Source organism: Triturus cristatus, chromosome 3_1 (genome assembly GCF_964204655.1).
Source record: "Triturus cristatus chromosome 3_1, aTriCri1.1, whole genome shotgun sequence".
Lineage (NCBI taxonomy): Eukaryota > Metazoa > Chordata > Amphibia > Caudata > Salamandridae > Triturus > Triturus cristatus.
Window position 1 is genome coordinate 535,214,531 of NC_140583.1, and position 18,440 is coordinate 535,232,970.

An 18,440-nucleotide genomic window follows, 5' to 3' on the forward strand; every position below is an offset into this window, starting at 1 on the left:
CAGGCTTCTCCCACGACTCGCGGTCCAGACCGCGAGCCGCACCGTCAATTAGCAGCGCGCCCACCACGAAGCGTGCGCGCGTCGGCACCAAGAATCACTGCAGGTTTTTATTATATGTAATAATATTAGAATATGTGTTCTTTTTATGTGTTTAATACATTTAATTTTCTATTTTTAAAATATTGTTGATTTATTTTTATGATTTTTTAAAATGTCATATTTTTGTTTTTTTACCAATTGTTTAAGTGTTCGTAGTAATTTTTGTTTCTCCGCCATCCAACGCTTTCTCTAATGTTTCATGCAGTGGAGTGGGACTACTAATGTTTACCTCTTCGCTATACAGCACTTTCCCTAATGTTGCATTCACTGGAGTGGAAATAGTAATTTTTACCCACCGCTATCCAACACTTTCCCTACTGTTGAACTCACTGGAGTGAGAATATTAATTTTTTCCCCTCCGCTGTCCAACACTTTCTCTAATGTTGCATTCTTTGGAGTGGGAATAGTAATTTTTAACCCTGTGCTATCCAATACTTTCCCTACTGTTGCACTCACTGGAGTGGGAACAGTAATTTTTGCCTCTTCCCTATCCAACACTTATCCTACTATTGCACTCACCGGAGTGGGAATAGTCATTTTCACTCCTCCGTTATCCAACATTTTCCCTACTGTTGCACTCTTTGGAGTGGGAATAGTAATGTTTCCCCTCTACTTTCCAACACTTTCCCTACTGTTGCTATCACTGAAGTGGGAATAGTAATTTTTACCCCTCCGCTATCCAACACTTTTCCTACTGTTGCACTCACTGGAGTTGGAATAGTAAATTTAATTATTTCGCTATCCAACACTTTCCCTACTGTTGCACTTATTGTATTGGGAAATGTAAGTTTACATTTTTTAATAGTTTAATGTTTTAATTTAATATAGAATGTTATTTATTTTAAATTACTGATATATATATATATATATATATACATACAAACAACATGGGGGTGCCTCAGTGAGGAGGTCCCACCAGAAGGGGTTACCGCACACCACCGCCGGCAGCAGCACAAGTAGAACACCATCATCGCAATCGCGTGCACCTTTTGGAGTTGAGGGGGCCTGACCTCTTGATTGTATTGGGGGATGCTGCAACTTTCACCCGTGTTCTTCCACCCACTTGGGACAGACATTGTACAAACCCACAGGGGTATTATTTTATGAGAATGCGATACCCAACGGGGTTATTTAAGGAACTTGAGTCTTGGCATAACAGAGGAACTATCACTACCAGAATGCCAGGATGCGTTGTCCGTGCCGTGTGCGCACGCCGCGCTTTTTCGAAAAAAAAAACCTGACAAAGGCTAGGGGGTCAGGAACTGTCCACCCTGCCCCCTTTTCACATTCTCCACCTTTGTTTTTTACTGCCGCAGACTGCGAGAGACAAAATGGCGGCCGACACTTCCTGATTTCGACCGACTGGAATGTTTACTGTCATGTAACCACCAATCAGAATTACGCTCGCGCACGTCAGCGCGCGCGTACAGTATGCTTACTGTACGCGCACGGTGCACGCCTATAGATATATATGTACTTTTAACTGAAATTTTCTCAGGAACTACTGAACAGATTGACTCCAGATATTCAAAAGGCACATCCCTGACCTGAGGACTTTCTCTTTGCCAAATTTCAAATAATTCTGTTCAGCCGTTTGGGCTGTACCTTGTACTAAAGGTGCATGGGGAAAACGCGTTTTGGGACCCCCTTTTTTCTCGGCCCCCGCTTGATTATCACCCCGAGACTTTCAGGGTAGGAGCGGAGCGGAGCGCCCCACCTATTTTGAAAAATTCGCGAGGATTTGTCAACCGGCGCCAAAGTTATTCAAAATAGAATTTTCTGATTTCCTATGGAGACACGGTCCTAACTATAACTATCTACTGGCGACTGCCAGTAGATAATCTATATATACATATATATGTATATATATATATATATATATATATATATCCAAAACACTATGCCCAATTGAAAAGAAGCCGCAGGCACAAAGTTCCGTCCAATTTTATTGACAGCTTGCGACAGGGCAAGAACAACAGGTACACTCCGTGGTAAAGCCAAACGCGTTTCAGGATTTTCTCCCTTCTTCAGTGGCTGTGAAAGCGTGCAATCAGCAGTATCCACGCACTTAATTTAACAAAACCTACCCCAGTGGGCGTGGCCGCTAGGCCTCTTGGATCTTGTAGTGCTGGTGAGTACATACTCATGTGAGTCCGCTGCATTGCCGCCCCAATAATGCAAAAAGTTCAGTCCCAAGTGGGTGAATGTAATCTGTCACCATCACCTGCTCCGCTTTCTAGCCGCCAAATGTGAACTTGTATAGAAGCCCGAGCAGACTTCCACACCTGCCTCCATAATGTCAGCGTTAACCCAACGCCGACGCCGGCCCGCGTTTCAGCAGTGGGCTTCCCTCCTTCGCGACTAGGCGACATCGCATATTTCCAAAACACTTTGCCCAATTGAAAAGAAGCCGCAGGCACAAAGTTCCGTCCAATTTTATTGACAGCTTGCGACAGGGCAAGAACAACAGGTACACTCCGTGGTAAAGCCAAACGCGTTTCAGGATTTTCTCCCTTCTTCAGTGGCTGTGAAAGCGTGCAATCAGCAGTATCCACGCACTTAATTTAACAAAACCTACCCCAGTGGGCGTGGCCGCTAGGCCTCTTGGATCTTGTAGTGCTGGTGAGTACATACTCATGTGAGTCCGCTGCATTGCCGCCCCAATAATGCAAAAAGTTCAGTCCCAAGTGGGTGAATGTAATCTGTCACCATCACCTGCTCCGCTTTCTAGCCGCCAAATGTGAACTTGTATAGAAGCCCGAGCAGACTTCCACACCTGCCTCCATAACGTCAGCGTTAACCCAACGCCGACGCCGGCCCGCGTTTCAGCAGTGGGCTTCTCTCCTTCGCGACTAGGCGACATCGCATATTTCCAAAACACTTTGCCCAATTGAAAAGAAGCCGCAGGCACAAAATTCCGTCCAATTTTATTGACAGCTTGCGACAGGGCAAGAACAACAGGTACACTCCGTGGTAAAGCCAAACGCGTTTCAGGATTTTCTCCCTTCTTCAGTGGCTGTGAAAGCGTGCAATCAGCAGTATCCACGCACTTAATTTAACAAAACCTACCCCAGTGGGCGTGGCCGCTAGGCCTCTTGGATCTTGTAGTGCTGGTGAGTACATACTCATGTGAGTCCGCTGCATTGCCGCCCCAATAATGCAAAAAGTTCAGTCCCAAGTGGGTGAATGTAATCTGTCACCATCACCTGCTCCGCTTTCTAGCCGCCAAATGTGAACTTGTATAGAAGCCCGAGCAGACTTCCACACCTGCCTCCATAACGTCAGCGTTAACCCAACGCCGACGCCGGCCCGCGTTTCAGCAGTGGGCTTCTCTCCTTCGCGACTAGGCGACATCGCATATTTCCAAAACACTTTGCCCAATTGAAAAGAAGCCGCAGGCACAAAATTCCGTCCAATTTTATTGACAGCTTGCGACAGGGCAAGAACAACAGGTACACTCCGTGGTAAAGCCAAACGCGTTTCAGGATTTTCTCCCTTCTTCAGTGGCTGTGAAAGCGTGCAATCAGCAGTATCCACGCACTTAATTTAACAAAACCTACCCCAGTGGGCGTGGCCGCTAGGCCTCTTGGATCTTGTAGTGCTGGTGAGTACATACTCATGTGAGTCCGCTGCATTGCCGCCCCAATAATGCAAAAAGTTCAGTCCCAAGTGGGTGAATGTAATCTGTCACCATCACCTGCTCCGCTTTCTAGCCGCCAAATGTGAACTTGTATAGAAGCCCGAGCAGACTTCCACACCTGCCTCCATAACGTCAGCGTTAACCCAACGCCGACGCCGGCCCGCGTTTCAGCAGTGGGCTTCTCTCCTTCGCGACTAGGCGACATCGCATATTTCCAAAACACTTTGCCCAATTGAAAAGAAGCCGCAGGCACAAAGTTCCGTCCAATTTTATTGACAGCTTGCGACAGGGCAAGAACAACAGGTACACTCCGTGGTAAAGCCAAACGCGTTTCAGGATTTTCTCCCTTCTTCAGTGGCTGTGAAAGCGTGCAATCAGCAGTATCCACGCACTTAATTTAACAAAACCTACCCCAGTGGGCGTGGCCGCTAGGCCTCTTGGATCTTGTAGTGCTGGTGAGTACATACTCATGTGAGTCCGCTGCATTGCCGCCCCAATAATGCAAAAAGTTCAGTCCCAAGTGGGTGAATGTAATCTGTCACCATCACCTGCTCCGCTTTCTAGCCGCCAAATGTGAACTTGTATAGAAGCCCGAGCAGACTTCCACACCTGCCTCCATAACGTCAGCGTTAACCCAACGCCGACGCCGGCCCGCGTTTCAGCAGTGGGCTTCTCTCCTTCGCGACTAGGCGACATCGCATATTTCCAAAACACTTTGCCCAATTGAAAAGAAGCCGCAGGCACAAAGTTCCGTCCAATTTTATTGACAGCTTGCGACAGGGCAAGAACAACAGGTACACTCCGTGGTAAAGCCAAACGCGTTTCAGGATTTTCTCCCTTCTTCAGTGGCTGTGAAAGCGTGCAATCAGCAGTATCCACGCACTTAATTTAACAAAACCTACCCCAGTGGGCGTGGCCGCTAGGCCTCTTGGATCCTGTAGTGCTGGTGAGTACATACTCATGTGAGTCCGCTGCATTGCCGCCCCAATAATGCAAAAAGTTCAGTCCCAAGTGGGTGAATGTAATCTGTCACCATCACCTGCTCCGCTTTCTAGCCGCCAAATGTGAACTTGTATAGAAGCCCGAGCAGACTTCCACACCTGCCTCCATAACGTCAGCGTTAACCCAACGCCGACGCCGGCCCGCGTTTCAGCAGTGGGCTTCTCTCCTTCGCGACTAGGCGACATCGCATATTTCCAAAACACTTTGCCCAATTGAAAAGAAGCCGCAGGCACAAAGTTCCGTCCAATTTTATTGACAGCTTGCGACAGGGCAAGAACAACAGGTACACTCCGTGGTAAAGCCAAACGCGTTTCAGGATTTTCTCCCTTCTTCAGTGGCTGTGAAAGCGTGCAATCAGCAGTATCCACGCACTTAATTTAACAAAACCTACCCCAGTGGGCGTGGCCGCTAGGCCTCTTGGATCTTGTAGTGCTGGTGAGTACATACTCATGTAAGTCCGCTGCATTGCCGCCCCAATAATGCAAAAAGTTCAGTCCCAAGTGGGTGAACGTAATCTGTCACCATCACCTGCTCCGCTTTCTAGCCGCCAAATATGAACTTGTATAGAAGCCCGAGCAGACTTCCACACCTGCCTCCATAACGTCAGCGTTAACCCAACGCCGACGCCGGCCCGCGTTTCAGCAGTGGGCTTCTCTCCTTCGCGACTAGGCGACATCGCATATTTCCAAAACACTTTGCCCAATTGAAAAGAAGCCCCATTATTGGGGTGGCAATGCAGCGGACTCACATGAGTATGTACTCACCAGCACTACAAGATCCAAGAGGCCTAGCGGCCACGCCCACTGGGGTAGGTTTTGTTAAATTAAGTGCGTGGATACTGCTGATTGCACGCTTTCACAGCCACTGAAGAAGGGAGAAAATCCTGAAACGCGTTTGGCTTTACCACGGAGTGTACCTGTTGTTCTTGCCCTGTCGCAAGCTGTCAATAAAATTGGACGGAACTTTGTGCCTGCGGCTTCTTTTCAATTGGGCAAAGTGTTTTGGATATATATATATATATATAGTTTTTATATCATTTTAAAGTTTAAAAATTAAATAAAGATAATAGTTAATAAATAATTTTTAAGTAAATATATCTATATGTATAAATTATTATGTTTCTGTGCTTATAACTTTTTAAATTAATTTTATTTGGGATATTTAGTTAAAATGTATATTACATTAAATTAATTTTGTTAAAAATAATATTAATATTTAATATATTTTATTTTATTTTAAATATATTTTTAAATCGTGATTTTTTTACGTCTGTATTTTTTACTTCAATGTTTTTGATTCAATATTTGTGTACTTACCTGTTTAAGTATAACGAGTCGATATTTTTGCAATCTATATTTTTTCTTCTATATTTTTGGCATCTATAATTTTGCCATCGATATTTTGTCAGTGAACCAGCATTAATATATTTACATTTAAAAATTCAGTTTTGATATCCAGTCTCTTGAAAATTTGCCTTTGCCATTTTCTAGAAAAATCAAAAACTAAGAAAAATAATAGTTTAAAAATGATGTGTAGTGTATCCTAGCACTTCTTAAGCCTTCTTGCGTCACCCCCTCTCTTTTTTAATATCTTCACAGCCTTTAACTCCATTCCAGCTAATTTTCTGCACTCTTCAGAGTGATTTTTTTCAATCTTCTGCACCCCAATTTTTAATACAATTCATTTAGGGTGGTTCATGACAGTTCTTTTGACTCGATTCTGCAAGTCTTTTCTCCACACTGATCTGAGTGCTCAGCTGTTTCAGCCACCCCATATGTCCATTCAGGTGCTGTGTACTTCTTGTTCGGAACTCTTGCCTTTTTTGTTCTCTGATCTGTATCTTCTTCAGAGTCACTTTGTTCGGTTTGGCTCGGTACTTCTATTATTGTATTTGGAACCTTTTCATTCATAGTGTATTTCAGTCTTTTCACTCCCTTTGGCCATATATCGCCTTTTTTACTTGCACAGAATCACCAGACTCAAGACTTGATTCAAAACTTCTTTTATTTGCTTCTTTTCTCTTTTGCACTCATCCTTCAATCAAACTCTCTTCTTAATTGGCATTAACAACAGCCTCGCAATACCCAGTAGCTGGTGCCCACTTTATTCGACTTTGACTTTCAGCCTGATATTGATCTCTTTGATCTCTTTCATTTGTTTCTGATCTTTCAAGTGGACTTGGGACTCTTTTTGTGTGCTCGCGTGGATCTAATTTATTAAGCCACCACACTTCACTGCTGTCGTCGTCACCAATATCACTTGGTATGGCCATGCCAACGTGGTTCCAAACATGACTTTCTCACATGTTTCTTCACCAGGATCCACTCTCCTGGACTTAGGTCATGTGCTTGTTCTTGCTGTGTTGTGGTTGCAACTTCTCCAACCGGATGAAAAACAGAATGCACCACATCAGCCAATCCTTTGCAATAATCGAGCACTAGATCATCAGTTATATTCATCAGTTGATTTGCTGAAACAATTGGCTGCTTCATTGCTCTCCCCATAATCACTTTGTGAGATAATAATCCAGTCTTTTTATCAGGAATACTTCTAAGATTCATTAAAACTAATGGTAAAGCACCTGGCCATTTTAGTGCTGTGGACGCACAACCTTTTGACAGCCTAGACTTAATAGTGCAGTTAATCTGTTCAACCACGTTTGAAGCTTCTGGTCAATAGGAACAATGTAATTCTTGCTCAATTTGCAAAGCTGCACAAATCATCTGAATTATTTCATTGTTAGAATTAGTTCGACTATCTGTTTCTAAAGAGACTGGAAATCCAAACCTGGGTATTATATCTCTTAGCAGCAATTTAGCAACAGTTAAACTAATATTTCATCTTGTTGGATAGGCTTCTACCCAATGAGAGAACAGACATACCACCACCAACACATATTTCAATCCATTACATGGAGGGAACTCAAGAAAGTCTGCCTGTAGTCTGGTAAATGGACCTGCTGCTTTTCCAATTCATCCCCAACTGACAACAGATTTTCTCCCTGTTTTTTGCTACTAACAAGTTATGTATCTCTGGCAAAGATTCTCTGCGATGACCCTGAACTTGGGATTATACCATGTTTGCTTCAATAGCCTAATCATTGCATCTCTTCCTACGTGTGTTAGTCCATGATATGTCCTTGCCATTTGTGACAGCAAGCTGTCTGGCATTACTGGTCTCCCATCAGCATACACCCACACTTCATCTTCGGCCCTACGAGAACGGCCTGCTTTGATCCAAATTGATTTTTCCTCCTCGCTTCTTCCTGCAATCAGCTAATTTCTTCCCATGTCTCCACAGAAAAAACATCAGATGACAACTTGTATCAGATTTCTGTGTTTCTTTGTTAATCGAAATTGAATTCTGAGCACAAAAATGTGCAACTTGATCAGTGTATCTGTTACCATTCGTTACATAATCATTTAAAGAACTGTGTGCAGGACACTTTACAGTTCCAATCTCTTTGTGCAACTGTAGTGCAACTAGTAACTCTTTAACTTAGTTATAATTTCTAATTGAAGAACCAGACGATATCAAAAATCCATGTTGCAACCAAAATTGTCCAAAATTGTGCACAACCCAGTAAATATGGTTATTCTTAAATGTTTGCCAATTATATATGTTCTTGTCAACAAGATCTCAACAGAATGTGGCACATACTCTCTCATTGAATGTCCCATCAGAATCAATTCACTCTGTTCCAAACTCACACAAGTAGCAGCAATTGCTTTTCAAACATCTTGGTAATGCTGCAGCCACTGAATCCAGTGTTGCAGAAAAATATGCCACCGGACGGCATGCTGTTCCATGTGTTTGCGTTAGAACTGAAAGTGTGCAACCATCACTCTCGCAGAAGAATAGTGCAAAGTCCTTGCTGTAGTCTGGCATTCCCAATGCAGGTGCTCGACAAAGGCTTTCTTGCAACTCTACAAATGCCTTCATTCATTCTTCACCCAGTTCAATTGGATCGGACTCATCTTTATGTGTAAATCTCTGTAATGGCTTGGCTGTCAGTGAAAAGCCACTGATCCATTGTATGCTGTATCTAACCATATCCAAGAACATCAAACCTCTGTCTGTGTTCTGGGAGGATTAATTTGCAACATTACAGTTATCCGATCTTGTTTTACTTTCCTGACTCCTTTCTCAAGTTTGTTTCCCAAGTATAAAACTTCTTTTTGGCAACATTGCAATTTAGCAGGTAACACTTTATGCCCACCTACTGCCAAATGGTTCAGTAGAGCAATTGTATCTGTCACACATGCTACCCTCGTCGTTGATGCAACAAGTAAGTCACCAATGTATTGTGCCAATACTGAGTCTTCTGGCATTACAAAAAACTCCAAACATTTCTTCAAAATCTGATTGAAAATTGAGGGACTCTCCATATACCCTGGAGGAACTCATCACCATGCCAAAACATGGCCTCTGAACCAGAATGCAAATAGATATTGGCTATCTGGATGTAAGGGTATCAGGAAAAATTCTTGGCACAAATCAATCATGGTAAACCACTCCGCATCACAAGAAATTTGGTAAATAATTACTGCTTGGTTTGGCACTATTGGGCAACAAGGTGTAACCATCTAATACATTTTCCTCAGGTCTTGAACTATCCTATACTTCCCACTCGGTTTCTTAATCTCATAATAGGTGAATTACAAGGACTCCCTAGTATCTCTCTCAAAATGCCTTGTTCAATCATTTGTTCATTTATAGGCATTACTTCTGCAATGGTCTCAGGGCTAATTTTTTACTGCAGCGTTTTTAGCAATTCTGCACCTTGTTTGATTGAAATCTGAAAAGGATCAACTCCTTTCATCAATCCAATGTCTTTCCTTGAAAAATCCCACACATCAGTAATCACAGTATCTTACAATTCAACAGGCAGATCCTTCGCTGTAAGATCATTCACTTCTGTATCTTGCCTCGCCATCATCCTTTTTAACGCAGTATCTTCATCCTGTGTCTGAAATGCTATACAATCTGGTGTACAATAGATGGTGCAATTCAATCTTGCATAACAAATCTCTACCTAGCAGGTTAACTGGACTCGTATCACACACCACAAAACAATGCGAGTCTCAAAAATCTCCAATGTGTACCCTCATTAGTTTTGTCACTAGAGTTTTGAATAAATTGATTTGAGACACCTACAACCTGGATAGTATCTCCCGAGAGGGGTAGGTTAGGAATTTCCACAGTTCTCATAGTGAAACGGGTAGCACCAGTGTCCACAAGGAATGTAATTATATTACCTTCAACTTCTCCATCCTCAAAAGGACCACACTGATCTACCTCTAGAGATGCGCCATGTGTACACTCCTCCTACCCCTTCAGGCACCGTCATTGAGATGTATCTGAATCACTCTCCTGCCACTGCAACCAGTATTGTGAAGCCATTGAGGCATTTTGATTGTTATTAACTTGCTCTCCCGTATGAAAACCTACATTTGCACTGTATCTTTGTACTTAAGCATTCACATTGTTTGTCATCGGGGGTTGTGGTATTTGTATCTGTGTAACTAACTGTTGTGGCTGTATCTGATTTCTATTCACCTCCGCTTGCATTTGCTGATTAAAGTCCTGATTCATTTAATTATTTTCGAGGAAAACCTTACACTCGCGTTTCCAATGTCCTAACTTGCCACACACATAACAAGGATATTTCTTTTTCTTCTCTTCTTTATTACTTCTACCTCTACCCTTTCCTTGAGTAGGAACACCTCCATTCATATTAACACCTACCATGTTAGAAATCTGTCCATTCCGAGTATTCTGATTCTGACCTTTTCCTTGGAAACCTGTTTGAGAATAATCTACGTTGGTCTTGAACGGCGGGAAGGCTATGGAGAACCACGCCTCCGTGTAGCCACAGGTGACGCTGCCTCCTCCCCTGCAATGGAGATTCGGCGTCTTGTGCGATTCACGCGCTAAGGAACGGAGCTCCTGTCCACGGCTCTCTTCCTTTCCCCCCGCGGCTGATGTAATTGATGCGGTCTGCTCACAGCGCTCGGGTTTCGCTGAAGGACAGGCATGGGCTCTGGCGAGGGCTAAGATAGACGTGGGGGACATCGGTGGAGCATTGGATGCTTGACAAGCTTAGAGACAGAGTCTGGAAGCTGGAGTCAGGAGGCTGGAGCCTGGATTAACTGACGTACCTGTCCTGTAACCCCTTCTCTGGACTTGTTCTGGCTCTGGCTCGGAGCAAGGGGTTATGCAGGAGGGCTGGAGCACTGGCAGAGTACCAATGCAGGTTTAAAGCTCGGGAGCTGGAATTTTGTCACGCGCGGCAGGAGGATGGAGGTATGAAGATCTCTCTTTTGACAAAGAACAGTTATCCTACAGAAATTTGTCAGAAATCTGGTGATAACTTTATTTGACCAGGGAGACACTTGGCATATTCTCTATATATATGGTCACTAAGGCTTGAGATTTAAAAAAAATAAATGGAGGGGGTGATGACAAAACATCTGAAATCCACAAGTACTGTAGCCAAGGTAGATTCAGCGGCCGGGCTAAAAGCTAAAGCACGCTTAGCCCAGGCAAAGGCAGCAGCGCAAGCAGCCAGACTCAATCATATCGTGGCTTAAACTCCAGCTTTGAAATTTCAGAAGAAGAACAGTCTTTGTCCCAGGTACAGTTGGAGGATGAGAAATTTGAGGGGGAAAAAAGTCCACGGATGACACTTTTAGCTGGGGAACAAAAAGATGCTTCAACAACTGGTCATAAGAAAGATCTGAAAAGTGCTAAGGACTTTCCTCTTTTTTAAAAAAACATCTTAATTGGCTCCCCCCGATTCACAATAAAATCCCAGGAAGCCGTAGGAGAGTTGCAAAAATTGCAAAAGGGTATATCCCAGCCCCCACTGCAGGCCCAGGCAGCTGAACAGGCTCCATCTTCTTCTTCCAAAGGGGGCCTTGGCAGCTCAAAATCTGGGAACCTCTTTAAATTACTCAGATGTGATGCCAGCCCAAATAGCGTGTACACCGCAAGCACAGGCACAGTCTACATTGCCATTACCTGTAGCCACAGAAATTTTATCAGTAGAGGCGCACAACCAGCCGCAGCCTAAGGTTCTACTTTTCCCTCAGCAGCAGGAGCAGTGGACGGTTAGAACTGGACCCGGGATCGAAGTCCTTTCAGCTGTAAATCAAAAGCCGGATGGGAAGACTTTTTAAGACAGCTGTAACTGCTCGACAGAGGGGAGTATTATTCAACAGTTGGATATAAGAGATATGTTGAACCTTATCTTGGAAGAGATCAGGGAGATGATAAACTCACAAGAGTCTGAGATTGCCTCCCTTCATTTTCATCTAGGCAAAATCGAAGAGGCTGTGGCTTGCTTCCCAGCAAGATTACAGGAAGCAGAAACAAGAATTGCGCAGCTTGAGGATCAGATGACCAACATGTTTGTGAAGGCGAATGAAGCAGCAAAGAGTAAGACTTTTCTGGAAAACAAACTCGAAGAACTCGAGAATCAGTCCCGTAGGTCCAATCTTCGAATAGTGGGGGTTCCAGAAAGGATTGAGGGGTCTCAAACTCTCCAATGGGCCGATATGTTTATTAAAAAAAAGGTTCTTCCAGATTTCAATGGAGATTTAATGATCACAAGGGCATACCGGGTTCCCGCTCACTCCCTGCCAAACTCGAGAATACCACGAACAATCTTGGTGAATTTCTTTGATTTCCATGTTAAGGAGAGAGCTTTGGCAAAGGCAATTCAGCAAAGATAATTTTCTTTCAATGAAACTACTAAATGTCTTATATTTTCTGACATGTTGGCAGTAGCAGCGCGTAGGCATAAGGAATTTGTAAAAATGCTGTATCTATTCAATGCACAGGGCGCTCAGGCCTCAATAGCGCAATAATCAGAACTTTGGGTTCTTGTGAAGGGGAAGTTTAATCTCTTCTCAAACCTAGAAGATGCTCAAGGTCTACTCAAAGGGATTTCTTCTAGTAGTTGATATTAACTTGTGTGTACAGTAGACAGGTTTAAGTTTCTTTATTGTTATTATTTATAGCACTGTCACCCAGGGTGTAGTTCCATGACACCCAGTAGGTATGTAGGGAGGGCTGAAATGTGGTTAGCGTGGCCAGTGGGGTTTTCCACATTTCAGGGGGAGGGGTTTCATTTGTGGGAGGGGGATGGGTAGTGTTGGGGAGGTTTCAGTAGGGAAAAGAGCACGAGGAAAAAGAACAAAGAGTGGAGTAAACAGGATTTTACATTTGATTAGATATCAAGCTTTTCTAAGAAATAGAATTTACCAGTAAATGTAGTATTTTGTCAGTTAATGAGAACGGGACACTCAACAATCAAAAATATGGTGGCTTTCCTCTTTTTCACCTCATGTTTTGTTTCTTCAGGAAACACATCTGAAGACCAATTCACCTAAACTTTATTTGCTGAGGTTATTTTCTGAGGCCTTTTTTGCGTCAGCTGGATTAGCTATGAGAGGGGTAGCCATTTATTTCTCTAGGAATCTGCCTTTTGAATTTGATCAAATTCACAGGGATTCACAGGGGAGATGGCTATGGGTAGCTGCGAGACTGAATGGGAGGATTCTAAATTTTGTAAACTATTATGGCCTGGTTTTCGATGATGCCTTTGGGTTGACCAAGATTAATGAGCTGTTAAGGGGTGCCCCTGGCCGGATCATTATTGGGGAAGATTCTAACTATATACAGGATTTAAAAAAGGATACCTCCAATAAAAATAAAAAACAAGTGAAACCAATAACTAAAAAGAGTTTTTAAGTTATCAGACACGATTACCAGCTATTAGATCCTTGGCGGACAGCCAACCCTGATAAAAATTTCTACACATGCCACTCTTGCCGACATCAGACCGCATCACATATTGATTTCTTCTGAATATCTAGATGATTTAAGATTCTGAAGACAGATATCGGGATCAATGCCTTTTCTGACAATTCTTATATTTGGCTTGAAGTAGAGATTGGCGAGGCAAGAGTAGAGCGATCCAGGTGGCAGATGGATCATCTTCTCTTGCAGGATCAGAAATGGATTGTAGGTTTTAGAACATGGATCCTAGAATATTTTAGGATCAATGAGGAGATGGCAGAACCCTTTGCGGTTTGGGGTGGGTGCAAGGCTGCGGCACAAGGAGAAATTATTTCTTTCTCAGCTGCCCAGTCGATAGCACGACAAGCTAAAATAGCTGAATTACAGCTGGCTGTGGAAAGGGCACAGACTAAGAGCCAGCTTGGAGACGCTAAAAAGGCTCAGAGGGAATTCTTTATATTAGAAGAGATTAGCAGTTCTCGAACCTATCAACAATGGGTTTATGAAGACAGTCAAATGATTGACAAATTGCTAGCTAGCTCTACAAAAACTAGACAAGAAGAAAAGGCTCAAATCTGGAAGGTGATAGACCCCCATGCCAGAGACGAAGTGTTAAATAGGGGATTGTGCAGATGTTATTAGAGCATTACCAGCAGCTCTTTTCTATGGAATATCTGGTTGGGGAAAGGAATATACTGGACTATTTCAATAACGTATATCTTCCAAGACTATCTGACTCCTAGACAGACCAGCTAAAATCAGATTTAGAAAACTCAGAAGTTTTGGCTGCTGTAAAATCTATGACCGCTGCAGTTTGTGCTCCAATCTTGGGCATGGCTAAATTAAAGCTATTCGCAGACAACATCATTTTATATTTGAGACCTAATAGCCAGAATGTGGAATTGGTGTTGAGAGAATTTACTAAATTTGAATCAATAGGGGGCTATAAAATAAATCAAAATAAAACCGAAATTCTTACATTGAATACTGATACAGATTTCCTCTCAGTTAATCTTAGGCAGCACGGAGCAAAACCCGACCCCATAAGATATTTGGGGATCTATATCTCTGATCAATACCAACAGTTGTATAAGTTGAATTATATAAAAATGCAGGACAAAATTTGGAATCTATTAGACAAGTGGCTACTACTCCCTTTAACTCTGGTAGGATGAGTATCTCTTACCAAAATGTCTATACTTCCGCTACTCGTCTTCCTTTTTATTAATATACCCATTAAAATACATACTAATTATTTTAAAGAATTGGAGATTATGTTTAGACAGTTGTTTAGGGTAAAAAGGCACCAAGGGTTAAGTTTTCAGTATTACAATTAACCACTGAACAGGGTGGGCTGCTGTTGCCGCAGACACGGACATACTATGAGGCTGCCTTTTTAGATTTAGGGGCCGATTCGGATCCGGGTCGGTAGGGCACCGAACGCGATCCGGCGGGAAAAACTATGAGCCGTATGTGTGTTTTACACCCGACTCGTAAAACTGTACAAGTGAGCAAGTACGATGCGAGCTACATGAAATTCACCGAACGAGTTGTTTCTGGGTCCGAACCGCTCCATACGTATCGGTCGTAAGCTAACTGTGGCATGCAATGGATGCGATTCACGACCCAGCCAGTACGATGCAAATTGTCCGGGTGGTTGCCTTTGCGGCTCTGCGTCGGACCCCCTGTCACCCGCAGCCCTATGACTCGGACACAGGGGCAGACCCAAGGGTCCCCCCAACACAGGCATGTACGGTGTGGATGGTACCGACGTGTACCCACTGTAGGGGGTGCACTTGCGCGAGATGTACCCATTCAGTCAATGGGAGCCCATGTACGCGTCGTACGACCAGCTCCCATTGACTTCTATGGGAGCCCGACCGAACCGAGTCCGGCACCATACGGCCTCATCATACTCGCTCGGTCGGACTGCAGGACTCTGGCTCGGTCAGAAAACACTCCGGATCCGGCTCAGTCGGAGTGCTTTCCGACCCGGATCAGAATTGGCACCTTAATAGCTTGCTTACTGGTCTTTAATGGGTTCAAAGATAATTTTTTTGTGGATAAAATGGTGCAGGAAGCTGGTTCTCAGACACTGATATTTTTAAAGGCCTCCAAACTTCTGAAGAAAACAAGATATAAGACGTTGAAAGATTACTCAATTAGACTCTAATCCTTTTTTAAGGGGGCGGACTCTTTGGGTTACATTATCTAGACTTGAGGGAGTGCAAGAATCTTGACCTTCCAATTCAATCTTGTCATCTAAAAAATTGGAAGTCTTGTGGTCTACTAGGGTTAAGACATTTTTTAATTCTTAACAGGATATTAACTTGGGAAGAGGTGCTGTCGAGATGTGAAGATCAGAGGAAGTCTCCTTTTTTTGAGTATTTACAGATTATTCACTTTTTAAAAATTATCAGAATTTTTTACTTTGCACATCGACCGAACTTGTGACAGCCTTGTTCGGAGCAAAGATAAGAGGAGTGAGAAATTGGTATTGTTTGTTACATAACTCAGGCCATTCCCTGTTGGTGGAAAGTCAGCTTGAAAGGGTGTCCCGGGCAAGGCAATGTATCTTCTCCAAGCACGAATGGGAGGTCTTATGTGTCCATGGGAGAAAGGCCCTGAGAGCAGCCAACTTTAAGAGAATAACCTTCTTATCCCGGTGGTTTTCATATTTAACTCCAAAAGCACTCATTAAAAGATATCCAGAGGTTGAAAATCGATGCTTCCGCTGTCAGGCAGAAGGCGAAGGAGGTTTGCTACATATTTTTTATACTTGTCCTAGAATTGGGCCCTTCTGGGGAGAGATTTTTTGGCTTTAAATAGGGCAATTAAGAAGAAGCTAGTGGCATATTATTAAGAAACGGCGTTAAAATTATCGCCGCTTTAGCGGCAGAAAACTTCCGCTAAAGTGGCGATAATGGGCTTGATAATATGCCTGTGAGAATTCCCATAGAAGCCCATGTTCTGGTGTCAACATGGGCTTCTATTGGAATTCTCTACGGCATATTATCAAGCCCATTATCGCCGCTTTAGCGGCAGTTTTCTGCCGCTAAAGTGGTGATAATTTTAACGACGTCCTTGATAATATGCCCCTAAGTGCCTTAAGCTGAGGTAGCCCTGTTCGGAATTAGCAAGGATAGGACAAACTTGAGGAAAACTGAAGAGATTTTTCAAGCCATTACCTCCTTAGTCGCTCGTTCTTTAATCCTTCAGAATTGGAGGTCGAGGGAAGTTCCCACTTACAATAAATGGATTAATAAAATTATTTGGACAAGGGGTTTGAGAAAGCCTACGCGAACCGTTCCAAAAAGTTTAATGACAACTGGGTGTTTTTAAGTAATCTAGAAAATGTGATTGATCATCAGTACTATCCTGTGACGGAGCCCAAGCTCTCTTTTATACAGAGGTTTCTCTTGTTTAAAATCCAGCACTTTAGCACTAGCACTTTAGCATGAGAACTTTAGCACTTGTACACTTTACTATTACATTTTTAAGTTCTTTCACCTTCTTTTTGTTCTTCTTTTTTTTGTTTAACTCTTAAAAATACTTGGCAGCTGCATATGAAAATCTTATTAAAAGTGGAGTTCCTTGCTGGTATTAATTCTGTAGAGATAGTTTATATAGTTAATTAAATGTTAATTAATATGGATTTTATTAAAATGTCAACGTATTATTGATTCCTGTTAATGTAGTGTATATGTGATTGCTTTGTTCTTGATGCTCTGCTCAATAAAAATCTTTAAAATACCCACCTTTCTGTTCCACTTTCATCTGTGCCCACATTAATTTCTCTTTCAGTTTCTTATGTCTTGATTCAATATCATAAATACAATATTCTTTCATACCGCAATGTTTCATCCACACACTTATTTTGCCAACAAATCAAATGCTGTTGAATCATATTACTAATATCTGGTTTCAAACCAAACACAAACCAACACACAAAATGTCCCATATCTTTGTCAGTTATGCTTTCAAAGCCACTGAACTGTTTAAACACTTGTAAAAGCCTCTCATAGTAAGCATGTACTGTCTCTTTCATCTCCTGGGTTGTTCTATCTATTTTTACCCAATCTGTCTCTTTTGGTGAAATTTTTCCCTTCAAGTAGGTAATTAAAAGTAGCATGCTTTGGAAATGCCATATTCCCATCCCATCACCTTCTGTATATTTTACCCAATTTTCTAGCCAGGTACACGTATGATATACTCGTTCTAAAGACATAAAAGAAGCAGGTGTACCATCAGGCGGTATGGGAACTCCCTCTCTAATAGGTATAACCTCATCTTTTCTAAACAGGGTCTTCATAATTTTCAATAACTTCATTTTATTTCTTTCACTACGCTAAAACACAAACAAATCAAAGGAAACTCTTGTGTGTATCCACAAATGCTATTCGTTCACGCTACCCAATACCAGCGCAGCTCACAACAACCAACCAATAACAGCACAGCACCATTTTGAGATGATTCATGCTAGCTGATCAATGCCAGCACGGCTCTCTGTAACGTCAGTATAGCTCCTACAACTGACCCTTCCTTTACAGAAAGAATCAGCAGTGAATTACAAACTCTTCTTGAAAGGAAACAAAATTATAAACAACATAAAACAAACCTGTTTTGTCTGCCCCACTAAAAGAAAGAGATAGATTCAATTATTCAAAGGACTCTTTTGCTACTAGCGGAATATCTACCAGCGTTACTCCACCCTCAATCAAGTGAAAATTCTCGTGTCTTCTACAGCTGCGCTTTCTAAAGGTACCCAAATAAATCTCCACTATACTAACTTCAGAGTACCTATGCAGTATTAACAACCCATCTGTTGCTTAATGCCACACCAGCAGACAATACAATACTGCTTAGTGTCTGCCACACTAAACCTGCCCTTACC